The following is a 20620-nucleotide window of genomic DNA, read 5'->3' on the forward strand; positions in this document are numbered from 1 at the left end:
TTTTAATATTTCTGTGATTGAACTTTTTATTCTTTTGTATACCTAGATTCAACCCAGTGGATAGAAAAGTCTGCTGTACTCATTATTATGATAAAGACACTCTCTGCCCTCTTACTGATCTTAATAATTTTAATTTAATTATTGCTAATTAATTACAAAAGGAAGACACACAATTACCATTTGCAGCCAATATGATTATATCCCCAGGAAAGGCAGTCTAGTGAGAGGAGCAAACATGTAAACTTACTACAAAAAAGTAAATAACTTGAATGATACACAAGCAAAATTTCATGGGTACCTAAAATACAGTAGCAAATCTGGCCTGGGATAGTTAAGAGTGGCTTCATGGGGGTGTGGGATGGAATAGAAGTTATAGTTCAATATATGTGAAATATATATGAAGAATATATCAATATATGTGAATATGGTGTTTCCATGTGGAGTGATGAGAAAGGTCTGGAAAAAGATACTGGTGATGGTTACGTAATCTTGGAAACATAATTAATTCCATTGCTTTGTACACTTCAGTGGTTAAAATAGAAAACTTCTGTGTTATCTATAACCACAATGTTTATAATTAATAATGTAACGTACCAAAAACCATTGAATTACAGACTTTAAATGGGTGAATTATGAGGCAGGTAAATTTTATAGTAATAAAGTTTTTTTTTTTCCTTGAAAGAATGGCTGTACAGGACTGATGATATTTGATTCTCAAAAGACTGGAAGGCGATTACCAGATAGGAGGGGAAAAAATGTTTTTTAGATAAGAAAAGCTATCTTTGGTATGGGGATTTTTCTTTTCAGAAAATGTTATTTTCACTATATTTCTGTAAACCATGTTCATAAGTCCAGAGCCATTAACCTTCTTTTAAGCACAAATTTTGAGTCCAGAAAGTGACTAGTGTCCAAAAAAGGGCCTAACCTAAATATTTTAAGGTTTAAGGGCCTGGAGAAGCTCTGCAGAGCAAACTTAATAAAGACAATCATCCATCTTCGTTTCCTTGTGTCTGACATAGGCTGTCATTGATAATAACTACGCAGTTCTGCTCCCGGATCTTTTTGTAATAAGAAATATCCTACAGTTCTTCCATTAGAAAGATCCATGGGAGATGAACCATGAGAGATTATGGACTCTGAAAAAACAACCTTAGGTTTTGAAGGGGCGGGGAGGTGGGAGGTTGAGGAACCAGGTGGAGGGTAATAGAGAGGGCACATATTGCATGGAGCACTGGGTGTGGTGCAAAAACAATGAATACTGTTACGCTGAAAATAACTTAAAAAAAAAAGAAAGATCCATGTAACAACCAAATTAAAGAAGAGTCTAGGCTAGGGGCACCTGGGTGGCTCAGTCAGTTAAAGGATTGCCGTGGGCTCAGGTCATGACCCCAGGGTCCTGGGATGGATCAGGTCTAGCTCCTGCTCTCTCTCTCTTCTCCCCCACTCATGCTCTTTCTCTTTCTCTTTCTCAAATAAATGAGTAAAATCTTTAAAAAAAAAAAAAAAAAAAAGGAGTCTAGGGACGCCTGGGTGGCTCAGTCGGTCAAGCATCCATCTTTGGCTCAGGTCATGATCCCAAATTGAGTCCCGCATCAGGCTCCTTGCTCAGCAGAGTCTGCTTCTCCCTCTCCCTCTGCCTGCAGCTACCCTATGTGTGTATTCTTTCTCACTGTCTCTCTCTATGTGTCAAATAAATCTTAAATAAATAAAAATTAAAAAGTCTAGGCTAATAGGTGATGAAGACATTCTGGATGATTTTTAAGAATTGTAACTTTTTTTTTAATTGAAGTATAATCAACATACAGTGTTGTATCAGTTTCAGGTGTACAATATAATAATTTAATCCTCTGTACATTACTCAGGACTCATCACCGTAACTTTACTCCTAATCCTGTTTTATTTCACTCATCCCCTCACTCCTCTCTCCTCTGACAACTACAACTTTGTTCTCTGTATTGAAAAGTCCCTATTTTTTGTCTCTTTTATCTCTTTTCATTTGTTTTGTTTCTTAAATTCCACATATGAATGAAACCATATGGTATGTATCCTTGTCTAATTTACTTCATTGAGCATTATGCCTTTGAGGCTCATCCAAGCCATTACAAATGGTAAGATCTCATTCCTTTTTATATATCTTATTCCATTTTATATTCCATTATATAATATATACACACACCATTATTTATGGTACATACACACACATACACATCCCCGCACCCCACATCTTCTTTATCCATCCATTGATGGACAGCTGGGTTGCCTCTGTATCTTAGCTATTGTAACTAACATGACAATAGACAAAGGGGTGCATATATATATTTTGTTAGTGTATTCAAAGAGGAATGGTAACTTATTAACATGGAACTTCCAGAACAAAGTGTTCATCTGGTTACTCAAGACTAACATGTTTGTCCTTGAGTCTGTTAAAATTCTTGCTTTACCACTCATTTCCCAACACTGGGTCCTCAAAGACTACGGGAAAAACTCTGAAGTTGAGGAGTTCAGATCTCTTCCACTAGCCAGCGGCCATGCCTGAAATCCAGCGAAGTATTACCAGTGAGTGAGATAGCCAAGGATTCAGAATAGGCCACATAAGACATCAGCTATTCCAAGAAAATAAGGACTTTTCCTTCAACACCAACACAATGATTACATGACCCAGTAAAAACACGGAGTCTTGGTTCTTGGTATCACCATGTATTATCTCTGTAATAATGATTCGACAAAACCCCATTTCCTCATTGTTAAAGCAGAGCTCTTTACACATGGGACATTGACATTAAAACAAAATAAAAGAATACATCTATTTAATTCCAGATGTGCCCTACAAATAACAAATAAATGGATCATCTTTTAAATCTTTTTCTGGGGTGCCTGGGTGGCTCAGTGGGTTAAAGCCTCTCTGCCTTCAGCTCAGGTCATGATCCCAGGGTCCTGGGATGGAGCCCTACATTGGGCTCTCTGCTCAGTAGGGAGCCTGCTTCCCTTCCTCTCTCTGCCTACTTGTGATCTCTGTCAAATAAATAAAATCTTTTAAATAAATAAATAAAGAAATAAATAAATCCCTTTTTCCTTTGGCCCATTTTTTATTGTGTTAAAATATGTATGACATAAAATTTACCATTACAACTATTTTAAGCATGTAATTTAGTCCCTGAAGTACGTTAAGCAATATATTGTCATTTTAAGATATTTTCACTTTTTATTATGGATTTTAAAAGCATAAAGAAGCAGAGAGAAGTGGAAGCAGCACTTAGTTCTGCGGTGTACCCATCATTCAGCTTCAGAAGCCAAATGATTCTGATCCCCAGAATCAATCCCATTTAGTCACCACAGATTCTTCTAGTGCATTGTCGAATGCAGTTTGCTAACACTTCGTTGAGAATTTTTGCATCTTGTTCACGTAGTTTTCTTTTTTTTTTTTTGTAGTATGTTTGCCTGGTTTGGGTTTCCCTTGTTATCAGGGAAATGATAGTCTTTCAGAATGTAGTTAGAAGCTTTCCTTTTTCTTCTGTTTTTTGGGGATAGTTTGAGGAGAATAAGTATTAACTCTTTTTTAAGTGTTTGGTAGAATTTATCTGTGACCTCATCTGGTCTTGGAATCAATGTGAGTTTTTTTTTTTTTTTAAAGATTTGATTTATTTGATATATAGAGAGAGATCACAAGTAGATAGGCAAGTAGAGAGGGGGAAGCAGGCTCCCTGCTGAGCAGAGAGCCTGATGTGGGGCTCGATCCCAGGACCCTGAGATCATGACCTGAGCCAAAGGCAGAGGCTTAACCCACTGAGCCACCCAGGCGCCCTTCAATGTGAGTTTTTAATGATTGACTCCTTTTCATTATAGTAATTGATTTTAGATTTTTCTATTTCTTTTTGACTCCGATTTGGAGGATTGTATGTTGTGAGGAATTCAGCCCTTTCTTCTACTTCGTCCACTTCGTTGTTATATGATGACCTGTCTTATTTCATCTCTACTGCTCTCCACTTCCTGCCCATCTCCCTCTTACTAGATTATTTCAAGGAAAATCATATTGTTTAATCTACAGATACTTCAGAATGGGTTATAAAAGATGAATACTTGTTTTTTTGTAAAAAACATAACACAAACTATCATTTTATCCAAACACAAAATAATTCCATAAGGTTTGTGTACAAATTTCCCTTAGCATTTCATAATTTGTTCTTTTATTGAAGTATAGTTGAACAATATATTTCAGGTGTACAACATAGTAATTCAACAATTCTGTACATTACAAAATGCTTACCACAATAAGTATGGTTACCATATTTATATGTCACCATATGTTATTAAACTATTAATAACTGTATTCTCCATGCTGTACTCTTCATCCTCATGACTTATTTTATAACCGGAAGTTTGTATATCTTAACTCCTTGACCCTTTTTGTCCATCCTTGACACCCCTCCTTTTGGAAACCACCAGTTTTCTGTATCGGTATCTATTTCAGTGGTATTTTTGTTTTGTTTGTTCACTTGTTTTTTACATTCTATATGTAGGTAAAATCATATGGTATTTGTCTTTCCCTGTCTGCTTATTTTACTAAGCATAATATCTTTTAGGTCTTCCATGTTTTCATGACTGGCAAAATTTCATTCTTTTTTAATGGCTGAATAATATTCCTGTGTGTCTGTGTGTGTGTGCGCACACAGACGCACACCTTTATTCATTAATTTGTTGATGGATACTAAGTTCTTCTATATCTTGGGTATTGTAAATAATGCTACACTAAACATTGGGGTGCATGTATCTTCTTAAATGTTTTGGGTAATAACTGGGTATTTGGGTGTAACTGGGTTTTCTTTGGATAAAAACCAGTAGTGGAATTGCTAAATCATATACTATTTCTCTTTTTAATTTTTTTAGAAAACTTCATACTGTTTTCCATAGTGGCTGCACCAATTTACCTTTCCACCAGCAGTGCACAAGAGTTCTCTTTTCTCCATATCCTCACCAACATATTTATCTTTTTGATACTAGCCCTTTTGTCCAGTGCAAGGTGATATTTCATTGTGGTCTTGATTTGCATTTGCCTGATGATGAGTGATGTGGAGCATCTTTTCATGTGTCTGCTGGCCATCCGTATGTCTTCTTTGGAAAAATGACTGTTGAGATTGTCAGCCCATTTTTTAATTGGATTAGTTCAGGAGAGATTGTCGAAGTTGTATAATTTTATATTTTACAGATATTAACTCCTTCTTGCATGTATCATTTATAAATATCTTCTCGATTCAGTGTCTTGTCTTTTCATTTTGTTGATGGTTACCTTTGCTGTGCAAGAGGTTTTTACCTTGTTGTAGTCCCAATGGTTTATTTTTTGCTTTTCTTGCCCTCACCAGCAGAGACATAGCCAGGAAAACATCAGCTAAAGCTGATGTCAGGGATTACCACCTGTAATTTTTTTGCGGAGTTTTATGGTTTTAGGTCTCACATTTATGTCTTTAGTGCATTTTGAGTTTATTTTTCTGTATGGTGTTAGATAGTGGTCCAGTTCCATTTCTTTAACATGTAGCTGCCCAGTTTTCCCAGCACCACTTACTGGAGACTGTTGTCTCCCTGTGTGGATCCTTGCCTCCATTTTTGTAGATGAATTGACCATAGAAATGTGGGTTTATTTCTGTCTCCTTATTCTGTTCCATTGATCTATGGGTCTATTTTTGTTTCAGTACTGTAGTGTTTTGATTATTATAGCTATGTAGTATATCTTGAGATCTGGGATTGTGATACCTCTGGCTTCATTCTTCTTACTCAAGATTGCTTTGGCTACTCAGGGCTTTTGTGGATCCAAACAAATTTAATATTATTTCTTCTAGTCTTGTGAAAAATTCTATTGATATTTTGATAGAGATTCCATTGAAAGTGTAGTTTGCTTTGGGTGCTATAGGCATTTTAACAGTATTTTTCCAATTTCTTAGCATGGAATATCTTCTCATTAGTGTCCTCTTTAATTTCCCCTATCCATGTTCTTCTTTTTTTTTTTTTATTTGTTTATTTGACAGAGATCACAAGTAGGCAGAGAGGCAGGCAGAGAGAGAGGGGGAAACAGGCTCTCCGCTGAGCAGAGAGCCCGATGCGGGGCTCGATCCCAGGACCCTGAGATCATGACCCGAACTGAAGGCAGAGGCTTTAACCCACTGAGCCACCCAGGCGCCCCCCCCTATCCATGTTCTATAGCTTTTAGAGTACAGGTCCTTCATCCCCATGGTTAAGTTTATATCTATAATTTTATTGTTTTTCATCCACTTATAAATGGGATTCCTAATTTGTTCCTGCTACTTTGTTAGTTGTATATAGGAATGCAACATGTTCTATATATTAATCTTGTATCTCACAACTTTACTGAATTCATTTATCACTTCCAATAGTTTATTTGATGGTGTCTTCGGGGTTTTGGATGTACAGTATCATGTCATCTGGAGATAATGACAGTTTCACTTTTGCTCTTCCAACTTGGCTGCCTGTTTTCCCCGTCTGTGAGGACTGAGGACCTGCGGCGAGGTCTTCTATTACCACGTGCAGCAAAAGTGGCAAAAGTGGACATCCTTGTTCTCTTCCTGATCTGTTTTTCAACCATTAAGTATGATGTTAGCTGTGGGTTGGTCATATATGCCCATTATTAAGTTGAGGTATATTCTCTCTAACCCATTTTTTTGTTGAGAATTTTTATCATGAATGGATATTGAATTTTGTCAAATGCTTTCACTGAATCTATTGAAACCATCATAGGATTTTTAATCCCTCATTTTGTTAATGTGGAGTATCATGTTGATTCATCTGTGGATATTGAACCCCACTTGTATCCCCAGAATGAATCCCACTGAACAGCTGTGAATCATCCTTATAGCAATTGTTGAATGCAGTTTGCTGATATTTTGTTGAGAATTTTTTGCATCTTGTTTATCAGAGTTATCTGGTTGGAGTGTCAGGGTTTGAGTATCACTATTTTTTGGAATAGTTTGAGAACAGATATTAATAAATATTAGCTCTTTTTTAAATGATTGGTGGGCTTTATCGGTGAACTCATCTGGTCCTGGAATCAATATGAGTTTTTAGATTTTTCTATTTCTTTCTGACTCAGGTTTGGAGGATTTTATGTTTTGCCAATTCTGTTTCATCTATATTGCTATACAGTATATGAAGGAAGTGTCAGAGGCATTATATCCAATTATATCCATTATATCCAATTATGAAGGAAGTGTCAGAGGCAAGAAGCATTGAAAGACATGATATTGAGTGATCAAGTCCAGATTCTGTGCCTTTTATCATGTTTCCAGTATTCTCTGCTCTGATTTCTATCCTGACCCTAACTTGATTTATCAAATTTACATAAGACAAGAACTGGTGTAGGCAGACGTGGGATATATATGCTGCATTTTGTTTTAACAAAAATACAATAGAACTACTTAGTGTACAGTACTATGGGGTTTTTAAAATATATTTTATTTATTCATTTGACAGAAAGCCCAAGCAGGGGGAAGGGCAGAGAGACAAGGAGAAGCAGACTCCCCACCAAGCAGGGAGCCCAGTGTGGGGCTCCATCCCAGGACCCCAGCGATAATCTTGGGGTCCTGGGATGGAGCCCCACACTGGGCTCTCTGCTCAGGGGGGAGCCTGCTTCTCCTTCTCCTCTGTCCCTGCTCATTCTCTCTCTCTCTCTCTCTCTCTCTCTCTCAAATAAAGAAAATTGTTTTAAAAAATTCTGGGTTTTTAAAAATGGAAGTACAGTTGTCATACAATAATTAGACTAGTTTCTGGTATACATCATAGGGATTCAACAATTATATACAATTCAAAATGCTCCCCATGATGGATATAGTTACCATCTGTAACGATACAAAGTTATTAAAATATAATTGAGGGTATTCCTATGCTGTACGTTTCATCCTGGTGGTTTAACTTATAACAGGGGGTTTTTGCCTCTTAATCTCCTTCTCCCATTTAGCCCGTTTCCTTGCCAACCACACCCCGCAGACAACTATCACTTTGTTTATGAGTCTGTTTGGTTTTTGTTTTTCCTTTGTTGTTGTTCTTTAGATTCCACATATAGGTGAAATCATGTGGTATTTTTCTTCTGAGTTATTTCACAAAGCATAATATCTCTGGGTCCATCCATGTTGTTGCAAATGATAAGATTTCACTCCTTTGATCAATGAGTAATATTCCATCCTACACATATTTACCACCTCCTTTATGCATCAGCAAAAACATACTTGGGCTGCTTCCCTATCTTGGCTATTGTCAATAGTGTTATCCATTTGGTCACACTGTGTCTTTTGATTGGAGCATTTAGGCCATTTATGTTTTTTGTTTTTTGTTTTTTGTTTTTTTAAGATTTTATTTATTTATTTGACAGAGAGAGAGATCACAAGTAGGCAGAGAGGTAGGCAGAGAGAGAGGAGGAAGCAGGCTCCCCGCGGAGCAGAGAGCCCGATGCGGGGCTCGATCCCAGGAATAGGCCATTTATGTTTAAAGCAATTGATAGGTCTGTACTTACTGTCATTTTCTTGTTTTATAACCATTTTTGTAGTTCTTCTCTGTCCTTTCTCCTCTCTCCCTATTCCCTTATGGTCTGATAGCTTTCTTTAGTGTTATGCTTGGATTCCTTTTTCTTTATCTTTGGGGTGTCTATTACAGGATTTTGATTTTTGGTTACCTTTAGGTTCACACATAAAATATCTTATGCACCTATCAGTCTATATATATTTTTTTAATATTTATTTGTCAGAGAGAAGGAGAGAGAGAGAGAGCACACAGGCAGGCAGAGAGGCAGGCAGAGGTGGAGAGAGAAGCAGGCTCCCTGCCGAGCAAGGAGGCCATGTGGGACTCGATCCCAGGACTCTGGGATCATGACCCGAGCCGAAGGCAGCGGCTTAACCCACTGAGCCACACAGGTGTCTCCCTATCAGTCTATATTAAGTAGATGGTCTCATTAGTTTGAACTCATTCTGTGCTTCTGGATCTGGATGTCTGTTTCCTTCCCCAGATTAGGGAAGTTTTCAGCTATTTCCCTAAATACATTTTCTGTTCTCTTCTCTCTCTCTTTTCCTTCTGAGATTCCCATAATGAGGATGTTGTTATGCTTGATGATGTACTGTGTTCCCTTAACCTGTTCTCATTTTTTATTATTCATTTTCTTTTTGCTGTTCAGATTGGTTGTTTTCTATTATCCCACTTTCTAGATTGTTTATCCATTCTTATGCCTGCCAAGGTCCTGTTGATCCTTGTTTGCCATGTTGAAAACCGTGTCCTTTCAATGACTAAAAGTGACTACTATTCTGCAGTGCACATAGAAATGTTTAAGAGCACTTATAATAAAGATGATACTGCCATCGTGCATGCTATGCTGCGAACAGTATTACATCAGTTAATGGAAGTTTTGCACAATCTGCAATGCATGTGGAAAGTGTTTAAGAACACTCTAGTAGAGAAGGATAGGTAGAGATGTGTTTAAATATACATACAGTAAAGATGTTTCTAAGAATGCTACTTGCTTACTATGTTGAGAACAGTATTATGTCAGGAAATGAATGTATTGACCAGACTATATTGCGTGGAGAGAATTAAAATATACTTGTACATTAAAAAAAATAGGTCTTGTGGTGACCCATCACACAAAGCCTCCTGTTCACCAGAACCAGGCACTTGAAGAGCATCTCCTATGTGGTTTGGGTGCACACTGCCGTTGTGGCTGAGCTGTGTTTGCCTTCAGTCCAGTTAGCATTAATGGCCCATATGCTATTTGTGTGTGTACTGGGCAGTGTTTGGTCCCTGTGCCCCTGAGTCCTGTCTGGGGCTTACATGGACTTATAGCTGGGTGGAGTCAGCAGTCAGACAAGATCCTGTTCTCAGCCTATCTTCCAAAGCTGCCGTCACATTGCACTGTAGGGTACTTTCCTTCCTCTGCCCCCCAAGAAGCTTTCACAGGTGGGCAGGGCTGGCAGTCAATCTGAGGCAACCCTAAGTCCATCAGCTGGGGCTGCAGTCATCCCAAACTGCAGGGTGTTTTCCCCACCTTGTCCCCTATGAGGCTTTCATTGGTGGGTGGGGCCAGCAGTCAGACCAGATGCCTGCCCCTAGTCCCTCCCCCTTGGCTGTAGATGCACTGATCGGCAGAACACACACTCTGTGCTGGTAGCCGTAAGGTTCAGCTGCTGGGTACATTATGCCTTTGGTTATCTTCCCCTCTCCCCAGGTCAGGAGTCACTGTGGAATGGTGCTGGTCCCTGCTGGAGCTGTTTGCACTGTGTGTAGGGGCAGGAACGGCTTTGCAGGGGAGTGGGGCAGGTGGGATGGAGCAGATCTGCAAGAGAACATGAAAGTGGGGCCCATGGTGCTAGTTAAGACCGGTGGAAAGTATTTGATTCTTGCTACATAAAAGATTCAGGGGTGGGGGAGGAGAGAGTAGCACCCACCAGCACTTTTGTTCCTGGAGAAGTCCCTTAACAATCTCTGCCATCCCCACCCCAGAACCTGTCCTGATATTAATAAATGAATCTCCTTCTATACCCCGAGGTGCTTTCTCAAAGTGCTGCTTCTATGCTGTATGTGACCCAGGTTATTTGTTATCCTGGCTCTTTAAGGGTAGGGACTCCACTTCCCATCACCCTCTGGCTCTCCCAGAGATTAGCCTGCTGAGTTTTAAGGTATGCAGAGTTAAACCCTGCGGATGGTGAAAACTCTCAAAGCTACGTCCCACTGGGTTTCAAAGTGAAAATGTTATAGGGACCCATCTTCCCAGTGTGGGTTACCCACGTCTCGTCTCATGTGGGGTCTGATCTTCTCCTCCACGCTTGCGGTATCCCTCCCATTTGTGGTTAGTCTGGCAGGGGGTGTGGTTCTCTTTGGTCTCCTAGCCTTTTTGATGCGCCCTCCTCTCTACCATTAACTGTGCAAATTTGTTCTGCTGGTCTTTTGGTTCATTTTCAGAGTTTGTTGCCCTCATGTGGCTGTTATCTCGGTGCGTCTGTGTGATGAGGTGAGCCCAGGATCCTCCTGTTGTGCTTTCTTCCCAAACTTCTTCCTTTATAGTTAAAGTCCCTGATACCTTCAGTAATATCCCTTCTTTCATTCCAGATGTTGGTTACTTATGTCTTTTATTTCCTTTTAAGTTGGGCTCACGTTTTATCAATTTTATTGATCATTGTAAAGAACTAGTTCCAGTTGTATTGATTTTTCCCCACTGTGTTTCTTTCTATTTTTAATAATTTCTACTGTACTCTTTATTTCCTTCTTGCTTTCTCTAGATTTTTTAAAGTGGAATATTACATTTTGAACTGATACCTTTTTCCTTCTCTAGAATAACCACTTTATGTTATAATTTTTACTCTAAACACTGCTTTACCTCTGTATAACAAGTATTAAATTATATTGCCATTTTTGTTCAGTTCAAAGTGTTTCCTAATATCCCTTGAGATTGTTGCTTTGATGCATACAGGTGTGGTATTTAATTTCCAAATGCTTGGAGACTCACCAGTTATCCTGTTATGTATTTCCAGATTAATTTCATTATGGTCCAAAAACTTACTTTGTAGGACTCCAATTATTTTAACATTTAAGGTTTGGGGACACCTGGGTGGCTCAGTGGGTTAAGCCTCTGCCTTCAGCTCAGGTCGTGATTCAGGGTCCTGGGATCGAGTTCCACATTGGGCTCTCTGCTCGGCAGGGAGCCTGCTTCCTCCTCTCTCTCTCTCTCTCTCTGCTTGCCTCTCTGCCTACTTGTGATCTCTCTCTGTCAAAGTAAATAAAAATCTTATTTTTAAAATAAAATATTTTATTTATTTATTTGACAGAGAGAGGTCACAGTAGGCAGAGAGGCAAGCAGAGAGAGAGGGAGAAACAGGCTCCCCACTGAGCAGAGAGCCCGATGCGGGGCTCGATCCCAGGACCCTGAGATCATGACCTGAGCCGAAGGCAGCAGCTTAAACCGCTGAGCCACCCAGGCACCCCATAAATAAAATCTTTAAAAAAAAATTTAAGGTTTGTCTCATGACTCAAGATATGTTTAATCTTGGGGAGTGTTTCCTGTGCATTGAAAAGAAATGCTGCTGTTGAGTGAACTCTTTTTTAAATGTCAATCAGGTCAAGATAATTGATTATATTCTTTAGTTCTTTTATGTTTTTTGCTTACTATTAGTTTCCTTGGGCTGCCATAACAAATTACCACAAACTTGGTGGCTTAAAACAGCATTATTCTCTCTCAGTTATGGAGGCCAGCAGCCTTAAATTAAGGAGTCAACAGCTGACTCCTTTGGAGGCTCTGAGGGAGGATCAGTTCAAAGCTTCTCTAACTTCTAGTGGCTGCTAGCAATACTTGGTATTCTTGACTCGTAGAGATGTATCATTTTAATCTTTGCCATTATCTTCCCATCATCATCCCCTCTATATATTGTTTCCCCTTCTCTTAAAAGGGCACTTGTCATTAAATCCCGTGTCCACCCTAGGGGCACCTGGATGGTTCAGTGTGTTAAGCCTCTGCCTTCGGCTCAGGTCATGATCTCAGGGTCCTGGGACTGAGCCCCGTGTCAGGCTCCCTGCTCAGTGGGGAGCCTGCTTCTCTCTTTCCCAATGTCTCTCCCCTCCACTCGTGCTCTCTCTCACATGCATTTCCTCTCTCTCAAACCAATAAATCTTTAAAAAAATAAAACATAATAAAAAATTTAGGTCCACCCTAATCCAGGATGATCTCTTGAGATCTTTAACTTAATTGTGTCTGCAAAGAGTATTTCACTAACTACCTGTCACTCAGTGGTTTTAGGTAGACCTATCTTCTTTGCAGGATACCAGTCACTTACGACATTACTAAGAGCACTGGAAAAGTCACTAGCTCTTACCAATTTTGGATTTGTCCTTTCTCTTTTCATTCACATGTGCTTTATGATGTATTTTGAAGCTCATGTCTGTTGTACACAAATTTATACTGTGGAGTCCAAGAAAAACAAGGCCGTACCCATCTCAAGTCTAGCCCTGATGTAAGCGCAGCCATCTTGAAACCCCTGGACTCAGCTGCCTCTGTCTTTCATAACTCCCCTATACATTCCCCAACTGATCAATGCTGACCCGAGTACAGAAGATGAGACTTTCCACCTTCAACAGTCTTAAAGATTTAAGGGTCAGAATTGTTCAGGGGGGAATGTGGAGGCCGAGAAAATTAAGGCCATCCCACCTCAGATTTAGCTTTAGCATAAGTACAGCCATCTTGGCAAAGCAAAAGCTGGCACCTTGCACCCCGTCTCCAGCTGCTCCCCTCCCCTCGGTAGTATGTGTGACATTCCTCGGCCACCCCTGGCTGCCCTGGGGGAAAAGTAAATAGTTAACTTGCAAAGATCACAATCCTGCAAGGCAGGAGTCTCCCTTGGTTTACCAATGTCCTAGACATTTACAACAAAGAAGCTATTTTAACAATAGCACAATTTCCAGAGGCAAATGACTCAGTTCCTCAAGCCCTAAATAAAGTTAAATTTCTTCTAAACCCAAATCTCACTAACAAGGACACTTGATCGGAGAAATGTGAAACTTTATCTCTAGATCTCCAAGATAGTGTTGAGAACCATTCCCAAGCATATGGCCCACTGATATATATTTAAAGGGTCTCAAAAGAAGAATCTTTATTATTGGTAATGAATAACCTTTTCCCCAGACAACAGCTAGCCCCTCAAGGTCCTGGAGACCTTCCAAAATTCCTTAGAGACTTACATCATCCATAACCCCCTTTGTCCTCATCCACTGCCGAGTCCACCCCTACTCTGCCTTTAAAACCTCTGACTGTAATCTGGTTCGGGATCCAAGTCCCTACTCCGCTGTGTCAGGTATACTTGGACCCAAGCTTAAGCTTGTCAAATGAACCCTCATGTAATTGCATCGGTGCTTGGTTCCTTGGTGGAACCAGATGCAAAAACTCGGGCACAACAATACTTAAGAATTTAGGGTGCATTAACCTAATTGTATAATGATCCTATTCACTTCTGGTGACTTTTCTTTTTCTGGAATCTACATCTGATATTAATAAATCCATACTAGGGGGCGCCTGGGTGGCTCAGTGGGTTAAGCCGCTGCCTTCGGCTCAGGTCATGATCTCAGTGGTCCTGAGATCGAGTCCCGCATCGGGCTCTCTGCTCAGCAGGGAGCCTGCTTCCCTCTCTCTCTCTCTGCCTGCCTCTCTATCTACTTGTGATCTCTCTCTGTCAAATAAATAAATAAAAATCTTTTAAAAAAAATAAATAAATAAATCCATACTAGCATTATTTTGGTTCATACTTGCATGGCACATTTTCACATCCTCATCCCCTCATGACCAGCATACTGACATTGATGTAAAGTCAAGATATAGAAGGTTTCCGTCACCAGATCTCCTTCACGTTCCCCTTCTTAGCCACTCATACTTTCCTCCCACCTCCACTCCTTCTTAACCCTTTCAGCCCCTGGCAGCCATTTACCTGTTCTCCATTTCTAAATCTTGTCATTGCAAAAATATTATGTAATGGATCCACATAACATATGAGTCATAAAGATGAGCAAGGACAAAGAATTTTTGTACCAAATCCTTAAAATTAGACATACAAGGAGGAAAGTCTCTTTAAAATAGTAGTAGCAGGGCTAGGGTCAGCAGTCAATGGTCAGTTGCACTCTTAGTTCAATTGCCTCATTCTTTAATAACCCATCCCCAATACATACATATTTAGGGAATCTGTATTTCAAAAAAGTGTTAGAGATAAACATGTAATGAATATATAAACATACAAATGTATACAAGCATATATATAGTGTGTGTATACACTTCAAATACATGTTTCATATTGTTGACCCTAATACATAGGGTCTTTCTCAGAAGACTCTAACCCTTTTTGTTCACCATGATCCATGAAACTATCACCTGTTACTACATAATTCTCATCTTCTCTCATTTTCTAACCCATCCTAACCCTTCTACTCACTGAAGATTTTGAAGACTTTAGCTGTAGTCTTCATTATCCTCCAGGTAGACCTCAGTGCCCATGGAGACGAGTCCATTGATACCTAGATCTCTTTGCTCCTTAACCTTCTCAGCTTTAGAGCCCTATAAGACTGGTTAAATGGCAGTCCAACTTCCTGTTACCCTGTCGGCTTAAATGTAGCCACACCCTTTCATTCCTACTTCTTGGATGTTTCTGTTCCCTTTCTTTCCATAAGAATTTAATTATAGTCAAGTCTCTCCCATATGGAGAAAAGTATATTTTTGAGTCTCCGATTTCCTTTAACTACACCCTAACTTCTACTTATTCCCCAACCCCACTCAGTTAAGCTCCTCATCAGTTCTCTTCAATCCTTGTGCTCATTTTCTCTCCCATCACTCACTTTTTTAACCAGGGCTTCCCCCCCACCCCACCCGCCCCTTGAGGCAATATAATTAGCAATTTCTTCTCACTCTATAGCTCACCCAAGGAACTGCCACAGACTCCAATGACTTGAACTGCCATTTATATTCTGATTCTCCCTAAATCAGTCTTTTAAAACGAGGTCTTTCTCAGCTTCAACAGTCAATTGAAGCAACATCTCCATTTGGATAACCTAAAAACACCTCAAACGTAGACTGTTCATACCCAAATGTTACCTTTTTCTCCCAAAACCATTTATCCTACTGTTCTATTGAATGGCCTGTGTCAGCCAGGCGTCTGTACATCCTGAAATAATTCCTGCTTATAACTCCAGCTCTTTATCCCCAGAGTTAATCGCTGTTTCTGTCAATTCTATCCCAAACTGACTTTTCTCCATCCTTATTGTCAGTACTTTACTTTAAATCAACATTACTTCCTACCTCGATCCCTGGACAGCCTTACACACTGTTCCAGGCACTTGAGCTATACCAACAAATAAATACAGATAAAAATGCTTGCTCGTATGCAGTTTACCTTTTAGAAGGGGAAGATAAATGATGGTCAATGAACATAATGAATATGTAAATTATGCAATACTTTAGACAGTGGAAAGTATTATTGCAAAGACATCAAATAGAGTAAGGGAAATGCTAAGACCTAACACGGGGGCTGTTTCTAGTGTTTAATAAAGAAGACGACATTTGAGCATAAGACTTGAAGGAAGAGAGTTAGCCGTGTGAAACCTGGAGGAAGAGAAGCCAGAAGAAACAGCCATTGTAAGAATGTCTTGGGCCAGGGGCACCTGGGTGGCTCAGTGGATTAAGCTGCTGCCTTCCGCTCAGGTCATGATCTCAGGGTCCTGGGATCGAGCCCCACTTTGGGCTCTCTGCTCCGCAGGGAGCCTGCTTCCTCCTCTCTCTCTGCCTACTTGTGATCTCTCTCTGTCAAATAAATAAAATAAAATCTTTAAAAAAAAAATTGTCTCTCTCCCTCTCCCTCTGTGCCCTGCTCATGCACATACTCTTAAAAAAAAAAAAAATGTCTCGGGCCAGCTTAAGTGGGTGTTTGTTTCCTCTGTTTAACTGGGCCTGAAACACTGTAGTAAGAAGTCTGCACCGTTCCGTGCTTCATGGAGAGCCACTGAAGGTGGTTAGGGTAACACATTCAAATTTTCATTTTAGAAATATCATCTCTGACTCTTGAAAAGTGCCAGACGCACAGTCTATAGTCAACAAATGTTTGTCGAATGAATGATGAGAGCAGGCTTAGACGGGAGGCAGGGAAATTAATTAGAAGACTATTTCAACACCCAGAATGAGGAATGACAAAGAACTGAACTAGATTGAGACAATAGAGATGGAGAAAAAAGGATCGATTTGAGAGATATTTGGGAGGTAGAATTGATGAGGGGAGGTAGAATTGATGAGGCTTAGTGGCAGATTGCTTGTGGAGTTTTGGTTGCGTTGACTAATGAGCTGTGGCAACACGGGAGAAATGGGAACAGGAGCAGGGAATTTGTTTTCATTCGATTTTGTTGGTGCCAAGAAGAGTGGTAAGAGAGATGAGAAAGTCAGTGTGCATTTCTTCGGTTACAGCCCCAGTGAAGACTGAGGTTATGAGAAGCACATAAGAGGTCTTGGACCTGGGGCTACATCAGCGGAGTGTCTCAGACTTTAGTGGGCATAGTAGCAGGGGAGTTTGTCCATACTTAGTAGTCTCAGGCTCAAGCCCAGAGATTTTTTTTTCTTTTTTAGTAGTTTGGGAGCAGGCCCCAGGAAGCTGCATTTTGTACTCATGCACAGACATGGGTACTGTTCTGGTGCATAGAATGTCCAGACCTCACTTTAAGAAACATTAATGTTAGTAGAGAATGATAGGACCTTAGCATGTGAATTAAAAGGTGTAAGTGTGAAAGAAAAGCAAATCAGAAGGAAAAATCTAGAGAGCACAGATATTACAGACAGAACTCACAAAGGAAAACAAATCTTCTGAACTGTGGTCTGAGAGCTCTATGATCAACCAGCTCACATCATTGTCTCAATGTCCTAGACTTAGTCTTTTTTTTTTTTTTAAGTCATCTCTGTGCCCAACATGGGACTTGAACTTAAAGCCTTGAGATCGAGTGTTACATGCTCTACTGACTGAGCCAACCAGATACCCCTTATGGTCCTTTTTGTTTAGACCTGGAAGTTTGTGTTAGACAAAGTTCAGAGAAACTCCTTTAAAAGAAGTTGTGTTCAAATGTAGAAGTGTCTTGATCTCAGTGTGCTGTCATTGGTGAAAGCCATCGGTGAAAGATTTTGACTGGAGCAAGATGACAAAAGCTGAAATCTTGAAAGATCCGTTTTGTACTAAAGAGGTGGGTGAAAGAAAATGTAAAAAGATCAGTTAAGAAAGATTGCAGATGGGACGCCTGGGTGGCTCAGTCGGTTAAGCCTCTACCTTAGGCTCAGGTCATAATCCCGGGGTCCTGGGATGGAGCCCCGCATCAGGCTCCTTGCTCGGCCGGGAGCCTGCGTCTCTCTCTGCCTCTGCCTGCTTGTGCTCTCTCTCTCTCTGACAAATAATAAATAATGAAATCTTTAAAAAAAAATGATTGCAGAAAGGGAAAACTTAAAAAACTAAACTAGCTAGACTATGCAAAACAAATAAGACCCCTATGAGGAAGATAGAGGGCTAAAACATTTTAATGGATTGGAGTCTCAGAGGCCAATGTCACAGAATTTTCAGACGAGATGTTTAGTCGTGCCAAGTACTAGAGTTAGCTGCATATCCATCAGTCCCTGAAAAACCAAGTATATATTGTCAAAAGGACTAATGTTAAAAAGAGAAACCTCTCGTTCCCATCTTTTCTAAGATGATATGCTTTAAACTTTTAGTTCCTGCCTTGGTAATCAAGGCGAGCTTCCAAAGTCACTATGACCATCCCTGAAATTCTGAAAAAGGAAACAATTCCTACCTTTGTGTGGTATCTTGCAGCCAAGTAAATGACCCAGACAACAAAGAAAAATGGCAACATCTGAAATAATTAGGAGCTATGGCATTTGGAAACAAAGTAAGGATCCTGTAAGAGGACGGGAAAAATAATTACACATTAACTCAAATATAACATGGCTGGGGCACCTGGGTGGCTCAGGTTAAGCCTCTACCTTTGACTTAGGGCATGATCCCAGGGACTTGGAAGTGAGCCTGGTATATGGGCCTTGCCGGGGGTTGGGGAGGGAGAGCTTGATTCTCCCTCTCCCTCTGCCCCTCCTTCCTGCTTGTGTTCTCTCTCACAAATAAATAAAGAAATATTTTTAAAAATGACATTGTTCTGCATACTTTGCTCAGAACTTTCCAGAACAGGATTATTTGTGTTCTCTACAGCTGCTATCTCCTGGGTTTTGAGAAGGTTCCATTAGATGTTCTACTAGAAATCAGACACAATGGTCCTTCCTGAAGCCAGGAACCAAACTGGTTGAAAGACTCTTGGTTCCTGACTGTTAGGTTAATTCTTCCATTTGAAGTGACATCAAGAGCTCTGAGCCTTTTTTCTCATCAGGCACTCTGTGGGTATAGCAAAGTTTTAGCACCTGTTTGGACTAAGAATTACGCTTTTGTCTGGTCCCTTCCCATGCATCCTAGTGTCTAAGTCTCTCTGGGCTACACAAACATATGTATTACCTGGTGTTCTCTCTCCCTGACCTTATCTGCCTCATCAAACTTTAAATCTCCCCTTTGGTTTTTAGGCAGCTTGTTTCCACCTCCAACTTTTTAATCTCCTCATGCTGAAGCAGTTGTGAAACATTAGCATGAGGGGCAAGGACACATTCTTTAGGAAAACACCATTGTCTAATGGCCGGAACTTTAGTTGTCTTTTAAACCTAGAATCCCTAAGGAATGCAGCAAACAGCTAAATTACAGCAGTGTTTCTCAAACTGTTTTGCTAGGGACTCACAGTACGAAAATCCCATCAAATCTCATTCCAGAGCATACATGCAAAACACAAGTCTGGTAAGACAATACTTATCCTAACCGCGTGCAATATACTGTGATATTTTCTAGTTTCTCTATTTCACCCCCATTGCATCCTATTCCATTTTTAGAGTACTTTCTGTGTCCAGCCGTTTGAAAAGCACACACTCACCCATCTGTGGTTCTCTCTCCTGTCTCTGCCATTGAACCTGAAAAGGAGAGCTGGAGGCCACCACACGTATGGGTGAGTGTCTTTATCCTAGTCTCTCCGAGCGGTTACAACCATGCAGAGTTGCTTTGGTTCAAGCGGTCTCTATTTCAGCGTTGGAGTTTCCCTATGAGCTTCTGTGATCCAAAGCCGAAATGCCATTGGTGGCCACGGTGCGCTGGCTGGCGTCCCAGACCTCCCTCCCCTCCGTGACCTGCACCTGCTAACTGCACAGAGCCAGAAGAAAGCCACCAGGGGGCAGTTCTTCAGTCTGTTTTAAGAATAGATCGAATCACAGCCCACTGTCACCTGTGGCTGGGGCTTTACGTATATTTATACCGAACCATTTCCTTCGCTCATGCCTTCGTGTCGCTGTCCTGGGGAATCTCCAGAGTAACAGGAGAAATACTTGAAACAGCGGCAAGGGGGCAAAAGAGAAGCCCTTGTCTGCAGTTCCTGGATAACCAAGGCTTGCTTTGGCTGGTAAGAGCGAGCTCTGTGGATATGAGTACCACCGCCACTAAAGGTGGAACGTGGTCACATAGGGCCACTGCAGGTGGTCTGTTAGCATCATATTACACTGGCCGTACTCCGTTCGCTTTGCTCAGCGTGGGGAGAGTGACAGGGATAGGAGTGTGGAGAGAGGCATCAGATCTCGATCTTAGAGTGCTGTCTAGATATCGACACGGAATAGACATTCGCACGTGTTGTTCCTATGCGCGATATGTGCGTGTACGTATTACACTCGTGCAGGTGCGTCTGTGCCGATCCCTCCAGGCACGTACGCATGTAACTGCAAGCATAGCAGGATGACGACTGCGGCATGTTGGAGACTGGCACAGAGACGTGGTAGATAATTTCTAAAGGAATTGCTGGGGGAAAGAGACAATGCGTAGGTCCTGCCAGCCAGTCCTTCCCACCCCTGAGGAGGCCTGTTTCTCTGCTGCCCTGTGCTACGGTACTGTGACAATTACAACATTGGGCCCAGGGGTCTTCAACTAAACCCCGGAGTCTTCTCTCCTACGTGGAATGAAATGAAAACATTTGGCTCCATAAATCCTTGATGATAAATGCGTGCTCTGGGCTC

General features: G+C 40.7%; 1 pseudogene; it reads right to left on the reverse strand.

The window, feature by feature from the left end:
- LOC123948847 overlaps positions 1-20358 on the reverse strand; it is a 42442-nt pseudogene extending 22084 nt beyond the window's left edge.
- Between the last annotated feature and the right edge of the window lie 262 nt (positions 20359-20620).

The sequence above is a fragment of the Meles meles genome, chromosome 8 (genome assembly GCF_922984935.1).
Source record: "Meles meles chromosome 8, mMelMel3.1 paternal haplotype, whole genome shotgun sequence".
Taxonomy (NCBI): Eukaryota; Metazoa; Chordata; class Mammalia; order Carnivora; family Mustelidae; genus Meles; species Meles meles.